This window comes from Nycticebus coucang, chromosome 14 (assembly GCF_027406575.1).
Source record: "Nycticebus coucang isolate mNycCou1 chromosome 14, mNycCou1.pri, whole genome shotgun sequence".
Taxonomy (NCBI): Eukaryota; Metazoa; Chordata; class Mammalia; order Primates; family Lorisidae; genus Nycticebus; species Nycticebus coucang.
In genome coordinates this window covers 4,844,547-4,861,033 of record NC_069793.1, presented here as the reverse complement: position 1 = coordinate 4,861,033, position 16,487 = coordinate 4,844,547, and the positions used below count along the sequence as shown (strand labels likewise).

Below are 16,487 nucleotides of genomic sequence, written 5' to 3'. Positions count from 1 at the left end.
CCCTGTAGCCCTTGCACCCTGTCCTGGCACAGTGCAGACAGCTGGCTGTCTTCTTCCTCCTCTTCCTGGGCACCCAGTAGGTAGGTTCGGCCACACGACAAGAGTTTTCTCCAATGTGCCATGAACCATAAAACCTCCACACCCTCTATCTGGCTGATGTTAATGCCCAAAGGCCCTACGGGATGGTGGAAGCAAAAAATGGAAGGTACACTGGTCCCAGAACCCCACAAGGAAGATAACTGCCTACAGGTAGTGCCTAAGTGGTTACAAGGAGTCAGAAGAAATCTTCCTGGTGGCAGAGCTGCTGTGCACCTGGCCTGTGACTTTCAGCAGTGTGGCCTACCTGCTGATCCAGGTCCTCTAATCCTCTAGCCCAGGACTTTGTATTTTATTATACTTACTTGAAACCTAAGAAAAGGAATTCTTCAGTAACTATCTGTTACTAAAATGACTAATTACATTTGTTCTCCACTATTCTGAGTTAGAATAGCATTTTTCAAATCAGAACACTTTGAAATATACATTTCCACGGTGAATGTTCCTTGTATTAGGTATACACAAACTCAAAACCAAAATATAAGCACATTAGATTACTTAGGCAAAAATCATGTTATTTTATCTTTTAGTCAAAGAGCAAGGTGCCTGGAACCAAATGGCACTGGTGAATCAGTTACCATGGCCTGGCCTTTGCTTCTATTCGTGCTCTTTGAAGTAGAAAGAAGCTAGGTATGAAATAACAGTTACAAAGTTCAAGTGCCCAGGACCCTGCAGATAAAATGCAGTCCTTTTAAAAAACATTAACTACTAGAAAAAGCAATTACTACTCAGAAAACCTAGAGTCAGAACTTTCAACAACTTGTTTTCAGTAAACATAAATATACTTTAAAATTCACATCCTAGACTACACAGTCACGTTCGATTAACAGGGCACACAGTCCAAAAAGGGCATCCTTAGCAATGTGTCCTTGTATGAACATGATAGAATGCACTTACACGGACCTAGATGGCAGCCTGCTGCACACCGAGGCTGTAAGGTACAGCCTCCTGCTCCCAGCTGGACACACACGTAGCATGTGCTGGTGCCACCTGGGAAGCATCCGTGCGTCTACACACAGGAAGGTGAGCACTGTGCTACCAGCAAGATGTAGTATAGCTAAAGCAGCAAAATCACCTTGAAAACCCCCAAACTAACCATCCCTGTCAGTCACTAGGGATAGAAGTTTTTAGCTCCATGGTCTTACGAGACCACTACCATACATGTGACATGTAACTGCTTAAAGAGGATTTAAGGGGAAAAGGAAATACAATTTGTTCCAGTCAACCAATCAATGAGACCAAGAATTTGGTAAAACCAAACTACCCTCCACATTTTTCTTCAAAATCCTAGAGTTCTCTTATATGTTAGATGATTAAGTAGTTTCAAAATAGAGTTTTCTCTAAGAGTTAAGCTAAGGATTAAAGGAGAAGGTCACTGTGGAGTCACTTGTTACTTGGTGCCAGAGGACATCTCTGCTGTTCTTTACTTTCCCTGTAACTGAAGACAAGTGAAAACTGCCATCTTAATGTACAAAATAGGACCAGAGGACCCTTCATCTAAGATCAATCGCTTTAATTCAAGACTTTCTGAAATTATTAAAATACCTTCATAGTACTAAAGCCCTGCCTGGAGTGAAATCTGGGGTATGGTAATTTTATTTCAAAGCAATCACACAGTGACAGTGTCTGGAAGAAAAGCTGCTATCCTATCTTTGAAAAAGGAATTAATACAGTGGTTAAGTTGTTTGCAAGAGGTTATGATGAGAACACTAGTGCATCCAAAGAATTTTCCAAGGCACTGCTAGTAGACTCTTAGTATATCCAAAAGGGTCCAATTATGATTTAGACAAACCACCTACAGCCACTTGCTCTCAAAGAAACAATTCCTCCAAACCTTTTTAAAGCTGTGAAGCATCTTTGCAGACCTCAATTCCAAACAGCTTCACTACTGTCTAGCCCTGAGCCTCAGGAAAGCTTTACCTGCCTAACTAAGCCTCATGCAGGGAGTCACAGAGACAGCCCCACAGGCCCAACAACAGAACTGGTGCTTTAAAGCGGTGCTTCCCTCGGGCACAGATATCACCTAGCAGTCTTGTTAAAAGTTTCAGATTCTGCTTCGGTAAAGCAGGGCTCAGACCTGAGATTCTGCTTCTCTAACAAGTTCCCGAATGCTGCTGCTGCCCTGATTGTAAACCACAGCTGCCCACTTGTAATTCACAAAGGAACAAAGAGGATCATTTTACTTTGTCTTCTCCAATTGTAGTAAGTATATTAGAAATAATTATACAGTCATGAAAAGCAGAGGAAAAGTATACTAGTGCAAACATGTGAATGCATTATTTATTTCAGAAATTTCCTATGGACAAGCTGATATTAATGGGTTTTCTTTCAACAGAACAGAGGCAGAACGTAACATAACATACTACTCTTCAATAGAAGCCCAGAAACAAAGACACCATGACACACTAAAAGATAAACTATTACAACTCTAAAAAAAAACTCCTGGTAGTCCTACCATTTGTGGTAGTACTCCACAAATGAGCAGTAAACTTTGGGAATGGCAAGAACTTAAATGAATTTTGAATCCAAAATGTCCTATTGATATGAACTCGCTCTGCTTAAGCTGAGCAATTTCCTATCAAAGTAGGACAAACTGTACTCTGCAAAGCCCCCAATCTCCTGTCAACTGAGGGCTACCTGTACCGGGGATTGGCTCGACCCAGGGCAAAACGTTCAAAGATTCCAATAAAGATTCAAAGGTTATGATGATGAATTTCAAGACCGCAACAGAGAGTGTTTGTTTCTGAGCCCGGTGAGACTGTCCGGGTCACACATTCAGGTCTGTCTACACCAGGGGTCCTCAAACTGCAGCCCACAGGCCACGTGCGGTGGTGTGATTGTATTTGTTCCTGTTTTGTTTTTTTACTTCAAAATAAGATATGTGCAGTGTGCATAGGAATTTGTTCATAGTTTTTTTTTTTTTAACTATAGTCCAGCCCTCCAATGGTCTGAGGGACAGTAAACTGGCCCCCTGTTTAAAAAGTTTGAGGACCCCTGCACCATTTTATAACTGGTCCCATTGAAAACCTTTAGATGGCAAACCTGAAGTGAATGTTTGATATCACATGCAAGACTTGCAATAAACATGCATAAAAATATTTCTAATTTAAATAGTTGCAGTTAGCTAAACATATGGAACACAAACAGTACAAAAATAAGAGAGGCGGCTGCTTCTGCCCAAGAGGAAACATGGCACCAAAGACTTCAAGAAAACAGAGCATGTTACAAAAACTTTTAATACTATTTCTTTAAACTATGCTACAAGAAAGCATTTGAAATACCAACTCAACATTATCTTACACAAAGGCATGCAAGCATACACTACTTGAGTTCATATTCCTATTCACCCCAAGTCTCCCTTCAGGAGGCTCCTTCTCTCAGTGCTATTAAAACTATCAAGGACTATGCTAGCTAGCTCCAGCTATCATCCAAGTCGGACCTGTCTAATAGAAATACTATGTGAGCCACGCATAAGTTTAACTTTTCTAGTAGCCACATCAAAAAAGTAAACTGGTATAATTAAATTTAATAGTGTATTTAACTCAATAGGGATATATTATTTCTTTTGGTACTAAGTCCGTCTTCAAAATCCAGCATGTATTTCCTGCTTACAGCACCTCTCAATTAGGACTGGCCACACTGTATGTAAGTGCTCAGGAGTCATGTGGCCAGCGCTAAGTGGACGACCATACAACTATGGTATGATTCTACAACTCTGATCTGAAGTTGCTCTTGGTACTAAAATGGCACCTCCCCTCCCTTCCCCAGCCAGTCACTCATTAACATTTTCACACAAAGGCTAAGGTAGAGTGGGTGAAAAGAGGTTATGGGCCATTTTTTCCCAGTCTTTTAAAATATAAATGTGCTGGAGAAATGATGTATATTCTCAAAATACAACCAGGTGGCCAGTCTTTAACTCAGAAGAGTAGTAGATCACAAGAAAACTAGAACTGTGATTCTAGTTTTTTAGCCTCTAATATCTAGGAATATTTAGAATGATATTAAGTTTTCAAATTCTTCCCCTTCCAATAACGGAGAGGAGATAGATCATGAATCAGGTGGTGGACAGGTAGGTCATCACTGTTGCATATCTCTGAGAATTTATTTCATTTTATAAGCTATTTCAAAAATATTTTAAGAGGGCCAGGTGTGGTGGCTCACACTTATAATCTTATCACTCTGGGAGGCCAAGGCAGGTGGATTGCCTGAGCTCAGGAGTTCCAGACCAGCCTAAGCTAGATCGAGACCCTGTCTCTAAAAATAGCTGGGCATTGTGGGTGCCTGTAGTCCCAGCTACTTGGAAGGCTGGGGCAAGAGGATCGCTTGAGCCCAAGAGTATGAGATTTCTATGAGCTATGACACCAGGTACTCTAGAAGGCTGCAAAGTGAGACTGTGTCTATAAATAAATAAATAAATAAATATTTTAAAAGGAAGAAAAATTACCTAAGCCACTCAAAAATGTTAAGAACCAATGATATTTGATTAATGTGGGGAAAAAAATCCCCTAATATCCCTGTTCTTCCTAAAGAAAACCAAGTCCTTGCACCCTCCCTTAAGACCCAAAACAACTTATTTTTCCCATAGCAGCTGACACATGTACACCAAACCTCTGGCTAAGCATACAGGTAGACCAGAACAGGACATACTCAACCAACCCAACTGCGACAAGCCCGTTCTTACTGGTTCATCTACTCATGCAGATCCAGATACATGGAGTCTCAGGACTTCTTACTAGGCCCAGATACATGTATGTATGGACCTCACTTGAGCAGTGCCCGACGAGACCCAAACAGAGAATTGTTAGGCTCAAGGAGGGTTTGGTGGTTGCTTACAGGCATGCTGAAAGCTGCTTGCCACTGAGAAGGAGACAGGGAAGAAAGTATCTATAAATAGCAGAATGCAGAGTCACTCTGATGGGAGGTTATTTCTCAGTGTTGTAAGTTAATGATAAACTCCCCTAACCCCCAGCAAAGCTCAATGCCTAGAGAAACATAATTTTCCCAAGTAGCAGCAAAAACAAGGAACATGGAACAATTAAAAACAGAGGCCTCTGAACACAGTTCTCACTATGTACTAAGGAAAAAGCCCACAAAATTACAAAAGAAAGTTCACCCAGTAGCTACATTGAATAAAGGCCTCAATTTCCTAAAGGAACACTCCACCTTAATTAAATCAAATATCAGAGTGCCAGTTACAAATAACATAATTCTTTAGAAAAGAGGGCAACACACACTTAGAGCCAGTTTCACAGTATCTGTTCTGCAACTGTTTCTTCCAAAGGTGTCAAAAGCAGTCAGCTTTCTACCACTCAGGTGTTCCAGAATCTTTTTCAATTTTTATCTGTAACTTCTTTGACATTTCAGTTTTTACTTGAGAGTAGTAAATAAAGGAATCAGGTTCATTCACTATGTGCTGTATTAATCAACAGGTATTAGAGACCATTAATATGCACAGCACTAAGGAATACAGGAGTAATGATAGTCGCTACCACCTCAAAAAACACAGTACAACTGAGAACAGAGAGGCAAGCATAAAAATTCCAACCTTGTTTTACAGAAAAGGACCTCATGGGAGGACAGCCTGACTTCATTATACGCAAAGCCCAAACGAGGCCTCAGAGATAGGTAGGATTTAGTGGCTGACAGAGACGCAAAGTGTACCCAGTCCAGAAGACACCCGCATGAAAGCAGAGGGGACAGAAGACCCAGAAGCTTCAGGAAATTCATGGCAGGGAGGAGGTTCTGCTCACAAAAGAGCAAGCCTTTGTGACGGCAGTAGGATTAAGTTGGCAACACAAGGTCAGATCTCAAATGAGAGATCTCAAAATGAGGCACAGTACAGTGTAAGCTTGTTGCAGAAGAACAGAACCAGTGAGCTTTCAGAGAAATGTACACTGAAGTATCTATGGTGAGATAAGTAACATAGAGAAGTAACTGTGAACAGAAGTAGATAGGAGAAGCACCACGGAGGAGATGGTGCTGAGGCTGTGGCAAGGACATGCTCAGCAGAGTTGCTATTCCTACAAAGGTGAAGAGAAGAAAGCAGACAATGAACACTGCTCTATGACAGGTATAGCCAAGTGTTTGAATTTGACCTTAATTGTAGGCACCTTCCATCGTGCTAAGACAAATACAAATGTCTACAAGAACTGATCTACAGTGTATGTAACATGGAAGATGGGCTGGAGACGGATGGGCCTAATGAAAGAGAAGATGGCAGAGCCCTGCCACAGCCTCTACTTTGAAACCCTAGGTATCCCCTAAGAGATGTCAGAGAAAACTGCCACTCCTTTTCCAAGGTTAACCAGAATTCTGCCCCCTCAAAGCCTAATTTTCACATTTTCTTCATTCCTGGGCTGTACTTAGGTATTACATGATACAAATTTATAGCTTGCCTTTGGAATTCTGAGCTGCCTGGAAAATACACAACCCTCAGAAAGCAAATGCCTTCTGAGGGTGGAGAATCACTTCAGACAAGGTGGGTGGGGCAGCTCAGCTAAAGAATCTTGGTGGTAGCCCTGGAGGAGTGCAGCTCTCATGGCTCCATCAGTGTTGATTATGGGATGTCATAGGCTTGTCCAAACACACAGAAAACACAAGGCTAGGAGAGAAAAGTAACAAAGCTTTTGCACTGTTTGACATGATGATCCAAGAGAAATTATTTCACATGAATGAATATAGTCTTTTACACATAAATACTGAAAAACAAATGGGAGAAAACAAGGCATAAAAAACTAAGTGAAGAAACAAAAAAGTCCAAAGATTTGAGTTGAGAAGTTCGATATATATGATATGACTAATAAGCAAAGTCAACTCAGAACATAGAATTAATAACAGATGGATCATGTCCATGCTCGAGTGACACTCATCCCACTGCAGCTTATCCTGAGGATGACGTGACATCATGCCAGGCAGTCAGATGACACGTTCCAAGGGAAAATGAAGAGTCTGCCATCCACAAGGCGTCTACAGAGATGACCAGAGTGGCAGAAAGACTTTGGGGATAAAGTAAATAGCTTCCAAAATCCTGATGTTCTTTTATACACCCAGTATAAAAACTAGCTTATATAGCACCCACGGATAAAATGAGAACAAGTGAAAAGTACAGATTATTTATGAGCAGTAGAAGCAGGAACCTGCTAAATATTAAGAACAACAGGCAGAAAATTTTTCAAAGTTGAGAAAAAACAACCTAAGGTAGAATCTACTATGACGTCCTGTAACTGACTAGAAAAATTATGTATAGAGCAGAAAAAGGCTTATAGTTGGACAAACTTACAAAACCCATAAAAATTTAAGGTGCTTAAGGGTTATTCTATTAATTATAAGCAGATATTTGGATAGACCTTTTTTAATCCATCCATGTGTTATTGAACCAATAGCACCAATAGTAAACTTCATTTATTTTTGTGAATTAAACCAACCTGACTCACTCTATCACATGGCAGCTTGATGTAGTAAAGTTTTATTGTGACTTTTTAAACTTAGGACCAAGACAGAAATTTTTCTTTCTTTCTTTCTTTCTTTTGAGACAGTCTCAAGCTGTCACCCTGGGTAGAGTGGTGTGACGTCACAGCTCACAGCAACCTCCAACTCCTGGGCTTAAGCGATTCTCTTGCCTCAGCCCCCCAAGTAGCAGGGACTACAGGCGCCCACCACAATGCTTGGCTATTTTTTGGCTGTAGCCTCAGCCTCCCAAGTAGCAGGGACTACAGGAGCCCACCACAATGCTTGGCTATTTTTTGGCTGTAGTTGTCATTGTTGTTTGGCAGGCCCTGGTTGGATTCGAACCTGCCAGTTCTGGTGTATGTGGCTGATGCCTTAGCTGCTTGAGCTACAGGCACTGAGCCTGAAATTTTTCTGAAGAAGAAAAGCCCTCAACCATAATTACTGAACATTAGATGACTATGGAAACTTCCCTTTGCCAGAAGTCCCAAAGTTTGTTAACACATCGACCTAAAATCACAAGGCAAACAGTGCTGACATGTAGCATCATTCCAGCAACTTTTGGTTTTGTTTATAAGGAGGGTCAAGCTGCTTCACATGCTTCCTATAAAGCAAGAGACGAGATCCCCAGTCCCATACAAATTTGTAGTGGATATATTTTCTAAGCTCAAACTATAATTAAATTGTATTTTTCAGAAATTGATACAAAAACAAAGGAATTTTCCCCGTTTCAAAATCCATTTAGTTGTACAACAAGGTTGTCCTCCACTGGAAGTCATTAATTTACTATGGAATGACATGCTAAAAAGCCAACTACCAAGAAAAGAATCTAAGAGAATTCTCTATACATCTTCCAGGTAATAAATATATTCAACTAAACTCATCTATCTGGGGGCGAATACAGAGTATGGAAGTACCTATCTATATAGATGGACATTTTCAAAGATGAGATATATAAAATCTCTTTGCAGATCAATATTCCTAGGTTAGATGTACATTTGCAATATATTGGTGAAAGAGTAACTCTAATTTTAAACATTAGACGAAATGTAATCTAGAAAAAAGATTACAATGTAATCTTTAAAAAAAAAGAAAAATGTAATCTTTTTAAAAAAAGAAAAATGTAATCATCTTTTTTAAAAGATTAAAAAAGAAAAAATGTAATCTACCTAGAAAAAAGAATTCTAATCTTCACATTAGTACATATTACAGAAAATTGAACTCAATTATTGTTTTGAAGCTCACCAATAAATAAGTCTGTAAAAATCTGTTTTTTCTCGTTATGCATCTTCATAATACCCTTTCTTGCCTCTTGTCCCATAAAACTGTCGTAAAATATTTACTGTCTAGCCCTTTGCAATAAAGGCTCTGTTGGACGATTCCTAGTCCAAAGTGCCTGCCACCGACAGCATTGTTCCTCTCCAGGAACCTGCCTTAACCACTCAGCATTGACTAAACCAGGATTCCCAGAGACTACTAGGTAACTTTTTGTTGTTGTTGTTGCTGTAGTTTTTGACCGGGACCGGGTTTGAACCCGCCACCTCCGATATATGAGACCAGTGCCCTACTCCATTGAGCCACAGGCGCCACCCTAGGTAACTTCTTAAGAGTTCATCTGTTCTAATGTAGGGCAATGTGCTGATGAGCCGGAGATGAGTAAAAGAGATGAGTAATAGTTAAAGGTTAAGAGATTGTTCTATAAGCTGCTAATGTTAAGAACCTTTGTCAGCAAAGAAAAAGAAGAAGGACAGGGAGAAAGTCTCAAAAATATCCTGAGAAATGTCTGATATTTCAACCTATACCACCGATTAATGATACTTATGTTATGCAAAAAATACTAAAAATATAAAGAAACTATTTACACACAAAATACTTACAATCTAGTTAAAGAGAAAAAAATCCTAAAACAATTTAACAAGATACTTAAAGAGTTCATAAAATAGTGGCCACAAAGAAACTGGAATAATCCAAAATGGTATGACCAAAAAAAGTACAAAGAAGGGTGGCGCCTGTGGCTCACTGAGTAGGGCGCCAGCCCCATATACCAAGGGTGGCGGGTTCAAACCTGGCCCCAGCCAAACTGCAACAAAAAAATAGCCAGGCATCGTGGCAGGCGCCTGTAGTCCCAGCTACTCAGGAGACTGAGGCAAGACAATCGCCTAAGTCCAAGAGTTGGAGGTTGCTGGGAGCTATGATGCCACAGGACTCTTACTGAGGGTGACAAAGTGAGACACTGTCTCTTAAAAAAAAAAAAAAAAAAAAAAAGGTAGGAAGAAAGTTGAGCCCCAGAAGATGTGAAATCAAATCAAATACACAGAACAATAATAAAACTCTATCAAGTATTTTGTTCACCTAGAGGTGAATGACTACTTGGAGGGAATTCTCTACACAGGATTCATGTAGGAGAATAACCCGGAGATAAAGCTGGAGAATTTAGAAGATTACAAGAACCTGACTACTTATACAACCTGACTACCACTTGACTGCTAAAGGTTGGGAAGGATTATTACTAAGGGGCTGGCTGTGGGGGGTGTCATATACAAAGTCTAGCAAAGAGACACCTGGGGACTAGAAGCAGAGGCCCACCACAGATGAAACAATCAGAGGTGACAAAACCTGACCTAGCTTCATAGCAGTGGAAACTGAAAGAAAAACAGCGCCAAGAGTCACTATTGAGGGTAGAACCAATAGGCCTTGGTAAATAACTGATCATACGGATAAAAAGAAAACATAGTAAAAAGTGACTAAAACTTCAAATCCTGGGACTAGCACCAGTTCATAAAGACAGATGAGTAAACAGTATTTGTTCACCCTGTAGAGCAGTGATTTTCAAGTGGTATGCCGTGCCACGAAATTTTTTAAAGATCATTAGTTAAATCATTTTCAAAAGAAGTTCAAAGCACAGTAAGTACACTCCATTCTTTACTTTTTTTTCATCAACCATAATTTAAATGTGCCAGGGAAGTTTAACTACAGGTTCAAGTGTGCTGTGAAATAAAGAGGTTGAAAATCACTGCTCTAGAAGAATAATGGAACAAATGAAATTGGATTGTGTCCACATGTCCCAAAAAGGCTCTATTTTGCCACTTCCTATTAAGTGCCAACCAAGCCAAAAGGCAAATATGTAAAGTCAGCCTCTGATCTTTAATAAAAAGTTCCAAAGTGATAGCAATTAGGACTCAAAAAGAGAGAGGTGGCTCCTAGAAGACAAGTACCTCCCGCCAGTCAGTATAAAACAAACACCAACCGATCAGATACGCACAGACCCAGAGCCAGGTGACCTAGGAGCAGCAGCCTGGGTCACAGGTCTCCACTTAGCAGTCTTTCTCCCCAGGCTACCCTTGGCTTGCTAGGCCTGGCTATTCATGATGCCTAGGCTCAATAACCCCCTGGCACTTGGGAATCCTTTGAGTTCTACAAAAGCAGACTACAGAGGCTGTTACTTTAACTTACTTAAAATAACGCAGACCAAAGAAATGTACTGCACCTACTCTGAGAGACTGGTCTCCATCTGGGTTGTGACAGGAACTCAACAGAAGGAAACTCCTGATAATCACAATGGTCTTACCTTTCAAACCAAGTTTAAAGATTAAAAGAAATGTCTTCTTTGTGGCTCCTTGCCCATTACAGGTTATCCTGGTAACAATTTTCTTCTAATTTATTGCATTAGCAGATTAGCAGGAATAAAGTGGGATGTGTATATGAAACAGAAGCTCTCCTATAAAAAAAAAAAAGGGCAGAAAAATCACATAAATTCTCTTTTTAGTTTTTGGTTTCATGACAGTTAATTGTACTTCTCATTAAAAGGTACAATTCAGGGACTAGATTCTCACTGAACTATACCTTAGAGAATTTTTTTTTTTTTTTTTTGTAGAGACAGAGTCTCACTTTATGGCCCTCGGTAGAGTGCCCTGGCCTCACATGGCTCACAGCAACCTCCAACTCCTGGGCTTAAGCGATTCTCTTGCCTCAGCCTCCCGAGTAGCTGGGACTACAGGCGCCCGCCACAACGCCCGGCTATTTTTTGGTTGCAGTTTGGCTGGGGCCGGGTTTGAACCCGCCACCCTCGGTATATGGGGCCGGCACCCTACCGACTGAGCCACAGGCGCAGCCCTACCTCAGAGAATTTAAAGCAGCGCTTCTCAACCTGTGGGTCTGTATTAAAGGGTCGCAGCATTAGGAAGGTTGAGAACCACTGATTTAAAGTACTGGTTAATTGAAATTTTTCTGTAAGAACACAGAAAGCACCATCATTTCTGTACCTCAGTTTTTATCCTACACTAAGTAACTCGGAAATAAACACAGACACCACAACAGCATCATGAATGAGTCAGGAAGAATACAAATTCTTTTTTTTTTTGTGGTTTTTGGCCAGGGCTGGGTTTGAACCCGCCACCTCCAGCATATGGGACCGGCGCCCTACTCCTTGAGCCACAGGTGCCGCCCCCGGAAGAATACAAATTCTCACCTTTACTTTATGAAAACATCAACGATGTTCTTTTCCAACATACAGTTGACTATAAAGGCACTATACTTTAAAATACTAAAATTTCAAAAAGTCCCTTCTTTTAAATGCCCCTTTAACAATAACTTTTATCAAGAACTGTGAGTAGAGCATTAGTATCTAGCTCTAGCTCTAGCCAGATTCAGTCTCTAATGTAAGTCAACTAACTACTGCACGTAAAAGGAATACAAAATTGTCTTCAAAGCACGTGACACATAACACTGCAGAAAAAGACTCAAACTGTGGATGCTGTACTAATTAGAAACCCTCTAAGAATGTGGTCTATAAGACATCTAAAAAAATGGCGTTCCTCTACTGCCTTTCGAACACACTACATCGTGATCTCAATATTTTCCTCCTAGTAAGATAACAGAAACAATACTAAGCATTTGTTAATACAAATAAAATTAACAAATACAACAATGACAAACCTAGGTGAAAATGAAAAAGAGTCTCAGGAAGTCTGAAAGAACCGAACACCTCCACCTTGACTTAGACCTGTGGGTGCTGCTGCCCCATGATCCTCCGCCAAAGCCCATGTAAGGAGTTAAGTCCTTGAGGACTGAAGGAAAAACTATCCTTTGGGAAAAAATAAAATGCAAATTATACTTAAAAATAAATAAATAAAACTAAAATGAAAAAGAGCATACTTATTTCTAAAATGAAACATTTTACCAGTTAAGTGCTTTTAAAAAATTATTTTTATTTTCTAAAGATGGTCTCACTATGTCACTAAAACTGGACTGGAGTGCAGTGATGCAATTATGGCTCACTGCAGCCTCAAAGTCCTGGGCTCCAGTGACCCTCCTGTAGCTGGGATTGCACATGACCACTAAGCGCTGCTTTTTTTTTTTTTTGGGAGACAGTGTCTTACTATGTTGCCCTTGGTAGAGTGCCGTGGTGTCACAGCTCACAGCAACCTCAAACTCTTGTGCTTAAGCGATTCTCTTGCCTCAGCCTCCCAAATAGCTGGGACTACAGGCACCTGCCACAACGCCCGACTGTTTTTTGGTTGCAGTTGTCATTGCTGTGTAGCAGGTCTGGGCTAAGCTCGAACATGCCAGCCTCGGTGTATGTGGTTGGCGCCCTACTCACTGAGCTACAGGCGCTGAGCCACACTAAGTGCTTTTTGAACATATACTTGAAAAAGTATAGTTGGCCACCTAAATTTTTGCTTAAAATCATAAGAACAGATCCTGTGCCAGTACATGCTGCTAAAATCCTTAGTCATAACAAACTTATTAACTGAGTCATGTAAAGCCGCTTTACTAAACTATCACAGGTAACTCCAGCTCCACCCATCACAGTCACTCTGTATTAGAGTTCCAGATCCCTTTAGGAATCCTTTTAAAAATCTGACAGAGTTATATACTCCCCCAAATACGCACACATACAAAACAGGCATTTTGATTTGAGTAATCCCAGAATCCTCAAAGCCCATCTGCAATCATTTCTCACACCCCCACCCACCATACCCACTTGCAGGCTGGCTCAATCCCAGGCTCCCAGTAGAGTTCACCAACACTGTGCCTCACACTTCCATCCAGTAATGCCAAAAGAAAACACAGTATTGTAAATCCAGCTGCTTACCAAAATTACAGTAAGTACAATGAGATATGAAATCTACTTACTGGAAAAGGGTCTTTGTTTTAAGTGTCCATAGGTTTTTACTTTAAATCAACCAGGGGAAAGACTGGGTAATAACAATAGAAATAAAGTGCACAATAAATATAATGTGCTTAGATCATCCCACAACCCTCCGCCACACCCTGCCTTCTTGTCCATAGAAAAATTATCTTCTGTGAAACCAGTCCCTGGTACCAAAAAGGATGGGGACCACTCCCTATTGGACTCCTTCATTTCCAGTCAGCAGGAAAGACCTTTACTCTCCAGAATGAAAGTGTCTTTTCAGTGAGTTGGCTGATTTTGAGAAAAAAGATCTGAAAATACAATAAGGGCCCCCAATCAAAGGAGGTCAACTAGTCAATCTGCTGTAATTTTCACAGCCAATGAGACCCACAAAAGACCAGAGCTTCCAATCAGTCACACCCATTCCAACCTTTAACAAAAGGCTTCATTTTAAACTCACAGAACTGTTGCAAGAGCAGTGCAAGAGCTATCTGGGTTCACGAACCAGCACTGCTGTGGCATTTCTGCTTTGTCGCCCCCTCTCAGGCACATCCCACCAACCTATGCATTGGAAAGTGACAGCGACCATCACATCCCTCTACTCTGAAATGTTCCAGTGTTTCCTAAAAGCAGCACAGTACATAAGTCAGAATCAGAAGTCTAATATAATTACCAAATAAAGACTAAGAGGTCTAACAATTAAGTTTATGCCACCACGCATTTATGTTGGCAGCATCGTGCAAACCACTTGTACAACAAGTGTGAAACAACCTTGGCATATTAGTGTCGCACATCTGTGTTTGTATTAACATATGGCAGTATCTTGCTGAGTGACATTCATTATTGTTGCATGCTTTTTTTGGGCGCTGTCTCGAGAATGTTGGAGCTTAAAATAGGACAATGAACAAACATTAAATTTCTTATTAAACTTGGCAAGAGTCGAAGTGAAATCAGAGACATGTTAGTCCAACTTTACGGAGATAATGCCATGAAGAAAACAGCAGTGTACAAATGGAGTAAATGTTTTTCTGGGGAGAGAGAAAGCACTCATCGGACCTCTGATGAGAGAGGTCAGAGCTGCCTATAACAAGCAGAACTGACAGAAACATTGCAAAAATTCATCAAACTGCACGACAAAATCATCAGCTCACTGTGAGAAGCATAGCAGACCAAATAAACATCAACAGAGAAACAGGAAAATCATACCTGAAAATCTTGGCCAACAACTCATGGCTCTTGCATCACAACACTGCACCAGGGGACACTGCACCCAATCACACAGCCCTATGAGGGAGTTTTTAGCCAGTAAACAAATAGTCATATTGGAACAACCTCACTGATGACCTGATCTGGCCCCCAATGACTTTTCTCTTTACCCAAAGATAAAGGAAATATTGAAAGGAAGACATTTTGATGACATTCAGGACATCAGGTGTAATATGATGACAGCTCCGATGGCCATTCCAGAATAGTTCCAAAATTGCTGCAAAGGGTGGACTAGGTGCTGGCACCAGTGCATAACTTCCCAAGGGAAGACTTCAAAGGTGACCATAGTGCTACTCAGCGATGCAGGTACGTAGCATCTTTTCTAGGATGAATTCATGAACTTAACTGTCAGAACTCATACACAGTTCACACTCCAACTCCATCAAGTGCTCTATAATGTCCTTTAGGGCATTATAGGCCACCCCCCATTCCTTCAATCCAGGATCATATATTACATCCACTGTCAATGGCTCCTTAATTTCCTTTCATCTGAAACAGTTCTGCAGCATTTTTTGTTTCATTTCACTGACATCTTTGAAGAACATTATTCCTGCCACTTGTGGATAAATAAAGCTTTGTTTTTACTAGAGCATTACATTAACAGACAAGATGATGTCAATTTGTTCCTTCACAAGCGATAATTTTGATCATTTGGTTAAGATATTATGTGCTAGGCTTCTTCACTATAAAATAATCATTTTTCCCTAGTAATTAATAAGTAACGTGTGGAAAGATACTTCAAGAGACTATGTTTTGGCTTGGCATCTGTGGCTCAAGCGGCTAAGGCACCAGCCACATACACCTGAGCTGGCAGGTTCGAATCCAGCCCCGGCCCACCAAACGACGACAGCTGCAACAACCAAAAAAAGCAGCCGGGTGTTGTGGCGGGCGCCTGTAGTCCCAGCTACTTGGGAGGCGGAGAGAGGAGAATCGCTTCAGCCCAGGAGTTGAAGGTTGCTGTAAGCGGTGATGTCACAGCACTCTACCAAGGGCAACAGCTTGAGGCTCTGTCTCAAAAAAAAAAAAAAAAAGAGAGAGAGAGAGAAACTGTGTTCTTAAAATAGTTACCCAATATAGTTTTAGTGTTCACAGGCAATTCTCCCCTGAATCAACTGACACTCAGCTATAAAATAACAAAGTTTTTGTAGCTCTACTATTCCTTCTGCACTTACTAGATAGCATTCTAACTTCAATAAGGGATGCTTCCTTCCCCTACTCACCTTTTCCTTCCATAATTATTAGTGTAGACTCACAGATTTTTGTTTTATTAATTTACATCATCATTCATTCTGATGTTCAAATTGTCCCAGATTTGCCCAGTGGGAGCGAACCCCTTTGAGCATTCTTTTATGCTTTTCATAATTTTTGAGCACATATTTCCTCCCATAATATGTTCCAGATTCAGCTTGTACCTTTTCTGCCCCACCTCTGAAATCAGCCGTTTCTCCAAGAAGGCCTGGTTCCTTTTGGTAGGGAATGTTCTTTAGGAATGAAGATCTGAGAGGTAAGTATGGTCACACACACTGTGATGTCACTCCCTTTACCC

At 40.7% G+C, this 16,487-nt stretch overlaps 1 protein-coding gene across 8 annotated transcripts in view; it reads right to left on the bottom strand.

The window, feature by feature from the left end:
- PPP6R3 (protein phosphatase 6 regulatory subunit 3) overlaps positions 1 to 16,487 on the bottom strand; it is a 146,473-nt gene that overhangs the window by 79,249 nt on the left and 50,737 nt on the right. For 6 of the 8 annotated variants that reach the window (XM_053561210.1, XM_053561216.1, XM_053561217.1 and 3 more), the window contains one exon: positions 11,111 to 11,260. The exons of 1 other annotated variant lie outside the window; for it this stretch is intronic. The gene's annotated coding sequence lies outside the window, so the exon portion shown is untranslated. Of the gene's footprint in view, positions 1 to 4,777; positions 4,961 to 11,110; positions 11,261 to 16,487 lie in introns of those variants that run through there. One more of the 8 variants, XM_053561214.1, reaches the window with a different exon arrangement.